At 37.6% G+C, this 12,331-nt stretch overlaps 1 long non-coding RNA gene across 2 annotated transcripts in view; it reads left to right on the top strand.

Moving 5' to 3' along the window:
* Positions 1-8,830: 8,830 nt before the first annotated feature.
* Positions 8,831-12,331, top strand: part of LOC116576089 — a 66,556-nt gene continuing 63,055 nt past the window's right edge. Inside the window, exon 1 of one of the 2 annotated variants that reach the window (XR_004280045.1) lies at positions 8,831-9,073. This is a non-coding gene — a long non-coding RNA (uncharacterized LOC116576089). The remainder of the gene's footprint in view (positions 9,074-12,331) is intronic. The other variant, XR_004280044.1, reaches the window with a different exon arrangement.

Here is a 12,331-nt window from a genome sequence, read left to right as displayed (position 1 = left end):
TTTAAGTTAATCATATGTGTGGTATTAGAAAAAAATGCCAAACCAAGAATGCAGTAGATAACACATCAATTAATGTGGTTATTTGAGGATCATGAAATAATCTCACTTTTTACCAAAATGTTTCCTCTCCAAGTAGTCATTGCCTAAAATTTTCACCACTGGACTCCCAAATGGATAAATGTGTTCCCTAAATCTACTCATTCACACTCGTGCTGTCTAGCAGAGCAATGCCGTTGCGGAAGGCTCTTTAACAAAATCAGTCTCACAAAATGCTGAGCAAAGATTTCAGAAAAACAGAAGATTATTTTCACACTTACTTTGTCATAAAAACAGCAAACACTAGGCAAAAATTAGTTATCATATTTTTAAGCCAAAAAAAAAAAAAATCCAATTGCTAAGTGAAATCGTACCAAAGTTCAAGTTGTGGATGAAAGATGAATGTAGTAGCTTGAGTGGATAAATGAGGTAGCGGGACTTTGAGTAGGAGCTGTGGCATGGTTCAACAGACTTTTTATAAATTCTGCTTTGCTGGCATGTGGCTGAGGATCAGAGAAGGATTGCCGTGCCCCTTTGTAAAGGTATCACGTGCAATTCCGTAACTGCCCAAGACATCATATGCCAACATAGCAAGGTATGATGAAATGTGGAGAGTTAGGGAGAGAATGGACAATAAAGGGGGAAAAGGGGGAAAAGGAAATGAGGATAATCAGTAAGTTCTACTGAGTGGCTGGTCTCTAGGGCTATGTTCTAATATAATGCTACTACGTGGTTTCCAGAGCCTTGCTACTAAAAATGTCCTCAGCCAACCAGCACCAACAGCATCACAAGGGAGATTGTTAGAGGGACAGGTTGAATCTAGAACCATGCCTCCCACCCAGAACCAGCTCTGTATTTGAACCAAGTCTCAGATAATTCATATTCCTACTAATGTTAGAAAAACATCGTTGTTTGGTAGGTCGATAGAGAGTTTCCAAAGATGTACTGATAAGTGAAATCAAAACTCTAATGAAATCATCGTTCTTCTACATAAATGTAATTGTGTTATTTTAATCTGAGACAAGTAATAATGGTACCCTGTTTTGGTGAATTTCATTTTAAAAATTAGTCTCCATGCACAGGTTGTATGACGTCTGTGTAGCTTGTTTCCCTGTGATTGGAAGAAACAGAAAATACACTGCCTTTTATCATCGAAAGCATTAGACATGGGGAGACTTAAGAAAACCGTAGGTCAGCCTACTTCTCCCACTATGATGCCAAAACAACCACATGAAAAATGACAAACCGAAATAGTGGGGTTTTTACTTTGTTCCACATTAATCACGTGCGTATTTGGGAAATCCTCGATGTCTGAGTGTTAGTTTTTACTTACTTGTAGGAAATGCAAACATCGCACTCAAAAGAGGATAATAAACTGAGACAAATCAAAAGCCTTTCAGTCACTTAAAGGTAAACATCTAAAGTTCACAAAAGGTTTGTCTTTTACAGAGTTCAAAAAAGGAAAAGAATAAAAGTAAGAAGCAACCTCTTCAGCATGTTTGTTTGGCCCAACTCCCTAAGATCTGACCACACATCCCAATATGTGCTTATTATAAATTCAGAACAGTTGAGAAACTTCCTACTCAGATATCATTTTCATCTGATCCCAATTTTCCCACCCAAGTCTCAGACCACCCATGACAAACAAAATTATGACCAAGAGTTAATTTTATAACAAAAACAGTTTGTATGTAAATGTGTGAGGAGCAGAAATTTCTATGTATCCATTCTTTTAGAATATAAGTTTGAGGCCAAATTAAAAGTCTTAACATAATCCAGTAATTCAGTACTTGCATGTCTGAGCTAGAACTCTTAACATTTTCCCTGTCAGCGTAGCTCTAAGTGTTGGGAGTGGAAAGACGTGGTGCTTTTTTTATGTTATGCTGTTTCTACAAATCAAGTAATTTCCCATATCTCAGTTTCTCTGTCTCTAGTAAAGGAGATAACAATACTGTAGTACCTGCCTCATTGAGTTATGGTAAATACCAAATATAACAGTGGACCTTTGAGATAAAAGATAGGAGATGTGTCAAGTATTGTATAAATATGAAAGAGTTACTGGTAAGTGTGTTTCTTAAAGACATTATAGGATTTATAATATGGTATGTATTCTGAGCTTACTTAATAATATTCAATTTAGAAGGTCTAATTCTGCCATCAATGATATTCATTGATGATGATGATATTCATTCTTCAATAGATTTTCCTTCAGAAAGTTGAAAGTAGAAATTGACCTTTCTGATATAGACTATGTCTATGTGATAAAAACTTTATTGACTGGACTTGAACAATTATAAGAGCACATATATGCAAATTTGAAAGAAGGAGCAAAATACATAACAAAACTAATTTATTGGTGTTATTTTTGTTTGATTTTCATCACCACTGCATTTGAGCATTTTATTCAATTACATTTTCTCAATAAATGCTTTAGAATATACTGAATTTATCCTGTTTATACTATATTTAGAATTTTTATACTATACACTATGTATACTAAGAATTTTTTTAGTTCAAATTTTGAACAATAAGCACAGCAAATTTCAGAAAATGAAGCTTGTATTCAGGCAGGAAGAGACATATAACAGACAAGTACATTTGAAAAATGAGATATTTTCTGATAGTAATAAGTTCAATGGGCAAAACTCCAAACCAGACAACAAATTAGATAGGATAATAGGTGGATGTCTTCCTAGAAGAAAAGATGATGGAAAGGAGCCAGCAGGTGAAGATCTAGGACAAGGGTATTCTCAACAATGGGCAAAATTAATCAAAGAGTTTGAGGAAAGTCTGAGCCAAGGCAAGTGTGAAAGGCAATGAAAGAGGGCGGATACAAGATGAGATCCAGGTGTTAAGTAGGGACCACAATAAGATGACATTGGGTCTTATAGTCATAGTAATGGAGGAGGAGGCTATTTTGAGTGTAGTGGGAAGCAATTACAGAAGTCTAAGCAAGAATGTGGCAGGGTGTATTTTATATTTTAAAAGCTAGCTGCTCTGTGGAGAACATACTGTAGTGTGAGTCCATGTGTAGAGGCAGACGGACCAGATACAAGATGATTAGAATAATGCACGTGAGAGATAATAGTGGTTTGGATGCACATAGCAGCAGAAGGCAACTTGAGAGGTAATTGCATTTACAGTCTATTTCCAAGATAAGGCCCACAATATTCACTTATCTGTGGGCACATAAAAAAGAAAAAGGGGACTCAAGAATGGTAGCTAGGTTTCAGACTCAGCAGTTTTTTTGATAGATGTGTTGCTAGCTGATTTAGAGAAAGCTGGAGAAGGAGCAGCATGTCAAAAAAAAAGGAGGAGGCTTCAAGAAAATTACAAAGCATGTGACTTGCCCAACCTCATAATTGCTATTAGTTCTTTTATGTTTAGGAAGCCCTTGCTTTTACAGACCCCCAGAAGAGGAGAGAGATGTGTGATAGTACTTCAGATTTACTAAAACTCTGCTGGAGTTTCAAGACAGATTGTAGGCCAGGGGAAAGAAAAACAAGTCCGTCTGAGAGTGGGTTTTGAATCTCCTCTAAGAGGAAAGGTATTGAATCCACTCTGTCTTCATAATTTAGGACTGGAATGTTAGTTTCCCCTGGGAATGCTCCAAATTACTAAATAAATGTGGTACTTTGCTGATTGCATCAATTTTACTTGAAGATTTCAAGGGCTTGGGAGGCCAAGTTTAAGAGGCTTAATTCCATGTAACATATAATACCATTTATAAATTATGAAATAGAATAAACATTTCCATGTATTTTTCTAGATAAGACATGAGATTATAAAAGCAGGAACCTAAGTGCCTTTTAGGTTTTGCCTTACGGACAATAGAGGTCACTCAAGGGTTTTAAGCGGAGGAGTGAAAGAATCAGCTTCCCTTTAGAAGACCCGTTTGGCTGCAGGTTTGAGAGAGGATTATTGCAGCAGTGAAGGTGGTAGAGTAGGGGTCAGCAAGACTGGAGATAAAGGAGACCCCTAACTTGAACTGTCGTGCACACTGAGGCATATACACCAAGAATGAGATGGAGTGAAATGGACAGATTCATGATCTCCATGGGCATGACAATGAATTGGGTATGAAAGCCCAGTAAAGGGAAGGAAGATTTAAGTATCAGGTCCAAGTGTTCTGTCTTTGGTCCCTGGTGTACTCTTCTGTGAGACAGGCAACAATGAAAGATGCACAGATTAGAGGACGAGATGATGACTTTAGTGTTGTATGTATTGGGTTGAGGTATCAGTGAGTCATCCAATGGGAAAGGTACAGTGGGATCTACAGTTCCGGTGCTCAGGAAGAAGACCAGGGTTTCAGAGGGAAATCATCTGTGTTAAGTTGTCATTGAACTCAAAAAAGGTGACTTGCAATCTGTTGAGTGAGAAGAGAATAGGGTCTGAGAAGGAATCTGAAAAATACAAGTATATTAGAAACAAGAAGAGAAAAACCAGTTTAAAAAAGAAAAATGAGAGGCATAAGAAAGAGAAAGAAACCCAGGAATAAATGAAGCCATAAGGAAAGAACACTCCAAGAATGAGAAAGTGATCAAATACCTAAATGTTTTAGAGAACACAAGTATTAAAAGGACTGAAAATTGTTCATGAGATTAAGCAACACAAAGGCATTTGGTGGTCTTGCTAAAAATAAATTAATTAATTTAAAAAAGAATGGCAAGGACACAAGCCAGATTATAACAGGCAGAGAAATGAGAGAAAAGAAAGTAGAAATAGTGAATGTCACAAAATTATCAAAGGCAGGAATTTTTAAATATTGAAGAAACTTGAGATTCTTAAAATGCTAATAAAAAGACTTTGTAGGCAAGGAGCTGCTGACAATTTGAGAAAGATAGAAACATCTAAGCAGAATTTTCTGAAAAGGCAAAAGTTATCATCTATGCACTCTGTGATGCATTTACCTTAGACGGGTTGAAAAACTTTTCCATTGTAATGGGAAGGAATTAGAAAAGGACGAATCTACATTTTGGCAAGTTTGTTGGTTTGCCGCTGAGAATGGGAAGGCGATTCAGTCTAGAGAGAACAATAGATTAGAGAGGGAAAAAAATGGATAATGTGAAAAATGAAAAAAAAACTAAGTGGGCAAAGAGTTTTATACACCATTGAGTAACTAGTCAAATTTGGAGACTATGAGCTTATAGTAACATCTTTTATAGACAGATTCAATGTTTATCTACTCACTCTTAGAAGCCCAAAATACCCTAGAGGAGATTATCAGTTGGATGAATCCCAAATTGGGTTTTGCCTGGTGGGACTGATGGGACATCAGAAAGAAAACAGGACAAAAAAGGTAAGAGCCTATATGACATCCTGAAATATGGGCTCTAATAGGGCAGGAAGTATGAAAGGAAATTGAACGGAACATGAATGAGGAGACAATGGAGGAGCCAAAGAACTGAAGTATCAAAAAGGTTGAAAAAGAGGTATGATAATAGAGGTGGAAGGGTTGAAAATGGTAGATGGAGAGTAGGTGACCTGACTTTACAATATTCACAGTAAACTTTTCCAATGTACATTTTGGGTGCAAGTGATTATGGTAGGACTGGAGGTGGCCACATCATCAGAACTGATACCAGTAAAGAGTGTTGAGTGAATTGCCCATGTGAGCATTGAACTAAACCAGGGTGATGGCAGAACTAGAGATGAAGGGGAAATCTGAGACCCAGATGCCTGCTGTCCAATGGATGAAAAGAACTGAAGAAAAAGTTGGTAGGTGACAACAGGGAGGAGTTACATAAATGTGTTCCAATCCTGTGACCATTAGTTTGGTCAGTGTACAGGTCCTATATGATTAACTTACACCAATATTGTGGGGAATCTGTGGTCTCACAGTAATTTCCCCACTTGTCCTCCAGTGTTTGAATCATTTGTTTGGATTCTATTTTAAAATATTCTTTCTAATATGCTGGCATTATCTACCAGATTTTTTGTGATCTGTTGGCTACTAGTGAATAGGTCTCTGCAAGATGGGAAAAAAATTCAGCAAAAATTAATCTCATCTTTTCTTATGAAAGGCATTATGAAGGATTAAAAATAGTGAAATACAATTCAGCCCTTGAAATATTGACACTCTAGTACAGAAATTTAATGAGAATAGGATAACATAATATCATCACATGGGTATTGTATGAGAAGGCAAAACTAGAAAATTCTGGACAGCATGGGGTGATGACAATTTAGGGGAAACTAAGCACCACTCAATGAAGGAGAAATATTCAAAAAAGGAGAGGACTAAAAAGTATTTTCTAATTCTACTTTGGATCTGTTTAACCTATCCTAGCTACAACATACTCTAAGAGATAGCAATGTGTACTTTATTTATTTTTTTTTTTTAGATTTTATTTATTTATTTGTCAGAGAGAGAGTGAGAGAGAGTGAGAACAGGCAGACCGAGTGGCAGGCAGAGACAGAGGGAGAAGCAGGCTCCCTGCTGATCTGGGAGCCCAATGTGGTACTCGATCCCAGGACGCTGGGATCATGACCTGAACCGAAGGCAGCCGCTTAACCAACTGAGCCACCCAGGCGTCCCAGCAGTGTGTACCTTAGATTGGATCGGTGATGAAGATGCATTCGTATTTCCTTCAGAATTACCTCTAGTCTACAAAAAGACCACACAGAGGTAGGAGGAGTGAATGGGAGTTCCCTTTAATTTGTATGATTTAGGCTGCGGGAAGGACACATCCAAGAAACTCCATGAGGGCTCTTGATATTTCCCCAACAGAAATGGAATTTTTGATGCCATTTTGGAAAGGATCCATGACTTGTCTGATCCTATTATTCCATGGGCTTCAAGCTCTGAACCAGTCATAGGGCTCCTTAAGCCCCAGACTAATGTTCTGGGAAAAGTGCATTCCTTCAACAAATTTGGAAGCTTCTATTGTTTCAAGATTCTATGCAAGGGCTCTTGTGGGGCCCAGAAAAAAATATGGCTCCATGCCTGTTACTCTAATGCCTGTTTATAGTCACATGTGGGTCACTTTTAATGCTATGGTCTGGGTCTGAACCAAACACACTGACATGACTGAAGTGGATATTCTTTATTTATGCTGAAATATTCAAATATATTGTACTGGAAAGAAAGAAAGAAAGAAAGAAAGAAAGAAAGAAAGAAAGAAAGAAAAAAGAAAGAAAGAAAGAAAGAAAGATCGATCTTATTCGGCACCATGATGAGAATGTATATGGTGTATAAAATGGGTGAGTGCTGGCTTGAATCAAGTACCATCAACTACCAACTCCATGAACTGGGTAGTATCAGCCCCATTTTCTCATCTATAAAACAGGGATAATAGAATAACTAATTTATTAGTAGTTGTAAAGATTAAACAAGATGATGTGAAGTGCACATTTCTTGGCATCCACCATAAGAAGGTACCTGTATTAGTGATAACCATTATTATTTTAGAAGGTAACATATCTGGTTGAAAAAGATGGACATGCGCTCAGTCATGTATGGGTTAAAACCACGGTAGTAAATTATCCGTTTTGCCCACAAGAAATGAAAGTAGTACAGTGGACTCTACGGGTTGTTACGATTAAATTACACAAGACTGACGAGGTGTTAGCAGGTACACAACAAGAAAGAGCAAACTACTACTCAGAAATCCCTTCATTTATTTTTGCATAACTCTGTGGATCAGTATAAATGAATAGAGTTCTTATTTTTTTTTTAAGATTTTATTTATTTATTTGACAGATCACAAGTAGGCAGAGAGATAGAAGGAAGCAGGCTCCCTGCCGAGCAAAGAACCCGATATGGGGCTCGATCCTAGAACTCTGGGAGTCATGACCTGAGCCGAATGCAATGGCTTTAACCCACTGAGCCACCCAGGTGCCCGAATAGAGTTCTTATTTACCAGAGTCTACCTTCCCCATCTTCAATGCTGGAAACATGGGATTTGATGATCTCTAAGATAACTTGTACATCTAAATCATACGTCTTCACCAGAGATTTTTAGGAATCAGGCGAATGAAATCATCCTGAAATAGCTGAACGATAACTTCTGGCTGCCAGTTTTATGAAATTTTTGCATTTACCAGAGGAGGCAAATTAAAAAGGGACTTTGAAGAAATTATACTTCCTCTTCATCCTTGCTTCACCAAAGCCCTTTCTTTGATTTCCTTGACATTGTTGCCTTTTCATGTTTTCCAGCGTTATTCCCCCCTCTGCTTTCTCCAAAACCGAATAGCTACTCAAAAAAAGTTAATTCTATTTCCGTGTCACGATGGACTAATTTAGCCTGCTAGTTGAGAACTGCAATAAAGCTTCTTTTTCAAAATAAAATCTGTGAATTCATCACTGGGAAAAAAAAAAAAAAAAAAAAAAACAAAAAAACCAAAAACCAAAAAACGATTTTGTGCTTCTAAACATGATTGAGTTCCACAATGGAATGAGATGATAATTTACTTTCCGCCACCTCCAAAGTTAACCGGGAACACAAACAAATAAACAAACACGTTTTTCTGACAGGCAAACCAGGCAAATCACAGACAAAACTGCAGGGCAGGGGGATCAAAAGGGAAAAAAAAAAAAAAAAATCTTGAAAAAGCCGAGCTTCCAATCTCCTCCCACTGGTCTCCGTGAAGGATGACTTCAGTCCCTTTCTTAACTAATTCTGTCACTGTAAAATCCTACAGTCATTCTTCCACACATAAAGGACAAATAAGCTCAAGAGGAGGCTCTCGATGCTTTCAGTTTTAACTATTCACCAATGGAGGAAAAGGCAGAATGTCTGAGCTCTGGCCCGGCGGCCAATCGGAGGGCGGGGTATCTCCCACATGACTCGCTGCCCCTGTCTTTCACATGGGCTGTAATTTAGTTCAATTCAGAACTGCAGATAGTACAGCTTTCACAGGAGCAAGGGATGCCTGAGCACAAGTGGCTGAGTTCCGCGTGACTTTATGAAGCCCTTTCCCATCTCCCTCCTTCAGGAAAACGGGGGATTCTGCACCTGCGTCAGGGACAGTCTGGCCAAAGCCTCTGCTCTGCCTCCGGGGACGAGGAGCTAGCACAAATAGCCGTTTTGAAATTGTGAGTATGCATTTCTTTCCGTCAAGTGTGCCGATGAAAATAGTTTTATGTCATAAGCATCAACGATTTGGAGATTTTTTTTTTTAAATTTTTTTTTTTTTTTTTTTAAGGCACTTCTTTTAAATGTGTAGGAAAAGGTCTCCGGCAGGCAGGAAGATGGTTCGGGGACAATTGTTGCATGCTTTGTTATGTTAAAGAATTAAAAATAAAAGTCAGGCATTCCAAAGAGTAGCTGCAGGAGGGTTGCACCCCGGAACCTTGCTCCTGTAGGCTGCTTTGTTCATAAGAAAAAAATGAAGGCACACTCATAGGTACTTAGTTCACTTCTTCTCGTTCTTTATGTCTAATCAGATCTGATCTGTCCCCAAGAAAAATAAAAGACAAACTTTGCTGACTCCACTGACCAGGGTACCATACACTTTCCAGACATCTGACAGTTATTATAATTAGCTATGAAAGACTGCTAAGACACTTGGGGGCAAATAGCTCTTAAATTCTGAACAATGGCTTCAAGCCAGAGCTTTCTTTTTATTTATTTTTTAAACCACCACTTTTCATTTCATCATAATGATAGAAACGGGGCTGGTTTCGGTGTTTTCGTCCACAAAATGTGAAATAAAGTCCCAGCAGAAGTGCAAGGTGACTGGGTGTAAAGTGGTCAGTGTAAAGATAGAAGGAAAAGACAGCTTTCTGTATCAGGATCCAGCCTTCCATGTATAAAGATTTTTTTTTTTTTTTTTAATTCCTAATAGGGTGGAGTGAGGATGTGGGGGTGGGGAGGAAGCATGCGGAAGCTTCTTTATAGAATGCTTGAAGAATAAAAGAATTTGGGATTTCTTCTTACTAGAAGGCAAAAGATACACTGAGCATCTAACTTACATGCTTGGTAAGGTTTTTTGATGGAGTTTTAAACAGAAGCGACATACAAGCCAGTTTTTTATTTTTTTTTTAATTTATAAAATAATTGGAAACAAATGGGGGAAGAATGATCCTGTATTATTGCTTTCTTTTTACATTGAGCTAGGCTAACCTAGCAATGCATTATGCCTTTACTTCTAGAATCATCCAAATTCTTAAAAAGTTATAGACTAAGTCTCATAAGAAATTAAAAGGCAAATCAAATCGATGTGATTGTGACTGATGAAGATTTTGAACGACAAAGCCTCCAACAAAAAGAGAGTTTGTAAGAAAACATTGCCCTCCTTATTTTTAAAAGAGAGTATCAACTCCATCAATTATTGAAAGGAATTATTCAAAGGCTCCAGACATAACTAATTATGGCTTAAAGAGATCTGCCAGAGCAGGGCTTGTGTTCTAATTATAAAAGTCCAAGACGGTAGGATTCATTTTTTAAAGAGGACTTGGACACACATTTTCGCATAATCTTTTTTAAAATACACCATTTTTTTTTCTTTGTCTGCTCTCATGTTATCTACACCTCCCCCACCGCCGCCCACTGTGTGCTGAGACACCTGAAGGCTAGACATAATGATCAACAGAGCTCCAGCCTGTCTGGACTCCAGCCAGGTTTTTTTCCCCCCTCTACAATCAAGGAGCTTGCACGCAATGCATGCCCAGCCTATTCCACTGCTATGTGCAGATCCGGGATGGAAGTCTTACACATACTGCGGAAAGATTAAAGACAACAATATCCCCTTTCTTTTACCCCAGACAGCCTCAATTTTTAACCCTTTCATTACCTTTCAAACCAAGACGTCTTCTCCGTTCAAAAGCAGGGCTCAAGGGACCCTGCAACTCCTCACCATCTCATACAGCTACACATGCCTCATTGGGTATAGAAATCTCATCTCGACAGACCCATCGGGGGCATATTTTAGGATGAACAGTGTGCTAACGAAACAAAACACAATTTACTCGTGCGGGAAATGCGTTTTTGAATGAACTTAAGCTGTGTGAAATCTGGAAAAAGTCAAAGGTCTGTGGAAAGATTCTTGCAAAGCTTGCAGAAGGTTATAGCGTTTCTGATGAAGCTGTTCTTTAACCGTCTCTCTCTCTCTCTCTCTCTCTCTCACACACACACACACACACACACTCAAGAGACACATTCAGCCGGGCAATTATATCATTATATCACAGAGAAACCCTGGTTTGGTGGTGATGTCATCACATATAAAATTTTGCCTTTGTGGGCAACATTTGCAATCACCTAATCTCCAACGTCTGTTGGGTGTGTGCCCATAGGAAGTTCACATGTTTGTGGGATTAACCAACACCCACAGGAAAGGACTATTTTATTTGTAGCTATCTCTCTCTTGAAGATGTGTTTATGGGGCAGTATGGACATGTTTATCAAGGTATCTGTAGTCAGGCAGAGTTTCTGGTTCTAGGAAGCCTTACTAAGATGCTGGTTGAACATTTTAGAGGTGGCTGTATTTCTACACTATGAATAGGATTTAGAAACAGTGAACATTTTGCAATCATGTGGATAAAAATGCTACAGTACTAAAATGTGTTATGACTTGGTGATTCTTATTTGGCACTTACATTTTTGCAAACATTAAATAATTTCACTCTTAACTTACTGGTTAAAGAAAGAATGTATATAAATGACTTAAAAGTAATGCTCATTTCATGTGCTCTGGGTTAGAGGATAATTGGGTTAAAATTTTATGGGCTGGTGCAGTGTTTGTATTTATTTTCAAGTTTATTTTGTGGGTGTTACACTAAACAGTTGTCCACCAATCAAGTTGTCTAGATTTTTAATAATGTGTGTATTTAAGTGTACTGTTTTATTTTACTTAACTCAAATAGAACAAAGTTTAATAATTTTATGGAAACAGATTGCCATATCTGAGACATAAATATAGAGCAACCGTACATACATAATGTCTCTTCATTACTAAGTTTTGATTTGTAATTTACTCTTCATTAATATAGAACGGCCAGGTATACTTACCGGTTCTTATATACCAAGTATTTGATACATTATTTTTTTGAATTTTGCAATTTGCTCTGAATACTTCTTTCTTGCATACTTAGAAAAGGATTAATTCTGAAAGGATTTGCAACACATATGTATGTGAACAGCACGATTTATACACCAACATACAAAATAATGAGATTAATTTTACTGAGGCATTTATTGTATGATTGTTTTAAAATGAGAAAAAATGTTTTGTTCTGTTTTGCTTTCATGTTACTTTTGTTGAGAAAAGCATATAGCTCAAAGAACAGATACATTTTGTACTTAGAAAAAACAAGCTACACAAGTTAGGTGACATTCTGTGGGGTAAGACT

Source organism: Mustela erminea, chromosome 17, assembly GCF_009829155.1.
Source record: "Mustela erminea isolate mMusErm1 chromosome 17, mMusErm1.Pri, whole genome shotgun sequence".
Classification (NCBI taxonomy): Eukaryota; Metazoa; Chordata; class Mammalia; order Carnivora; family Mustelidae; genus Mustela; species Mustela erminea.
Note: the sequence above shows the minus strand (reverse complement) of the source record. Positions and strands in the feature narration are given on the sequence as shown.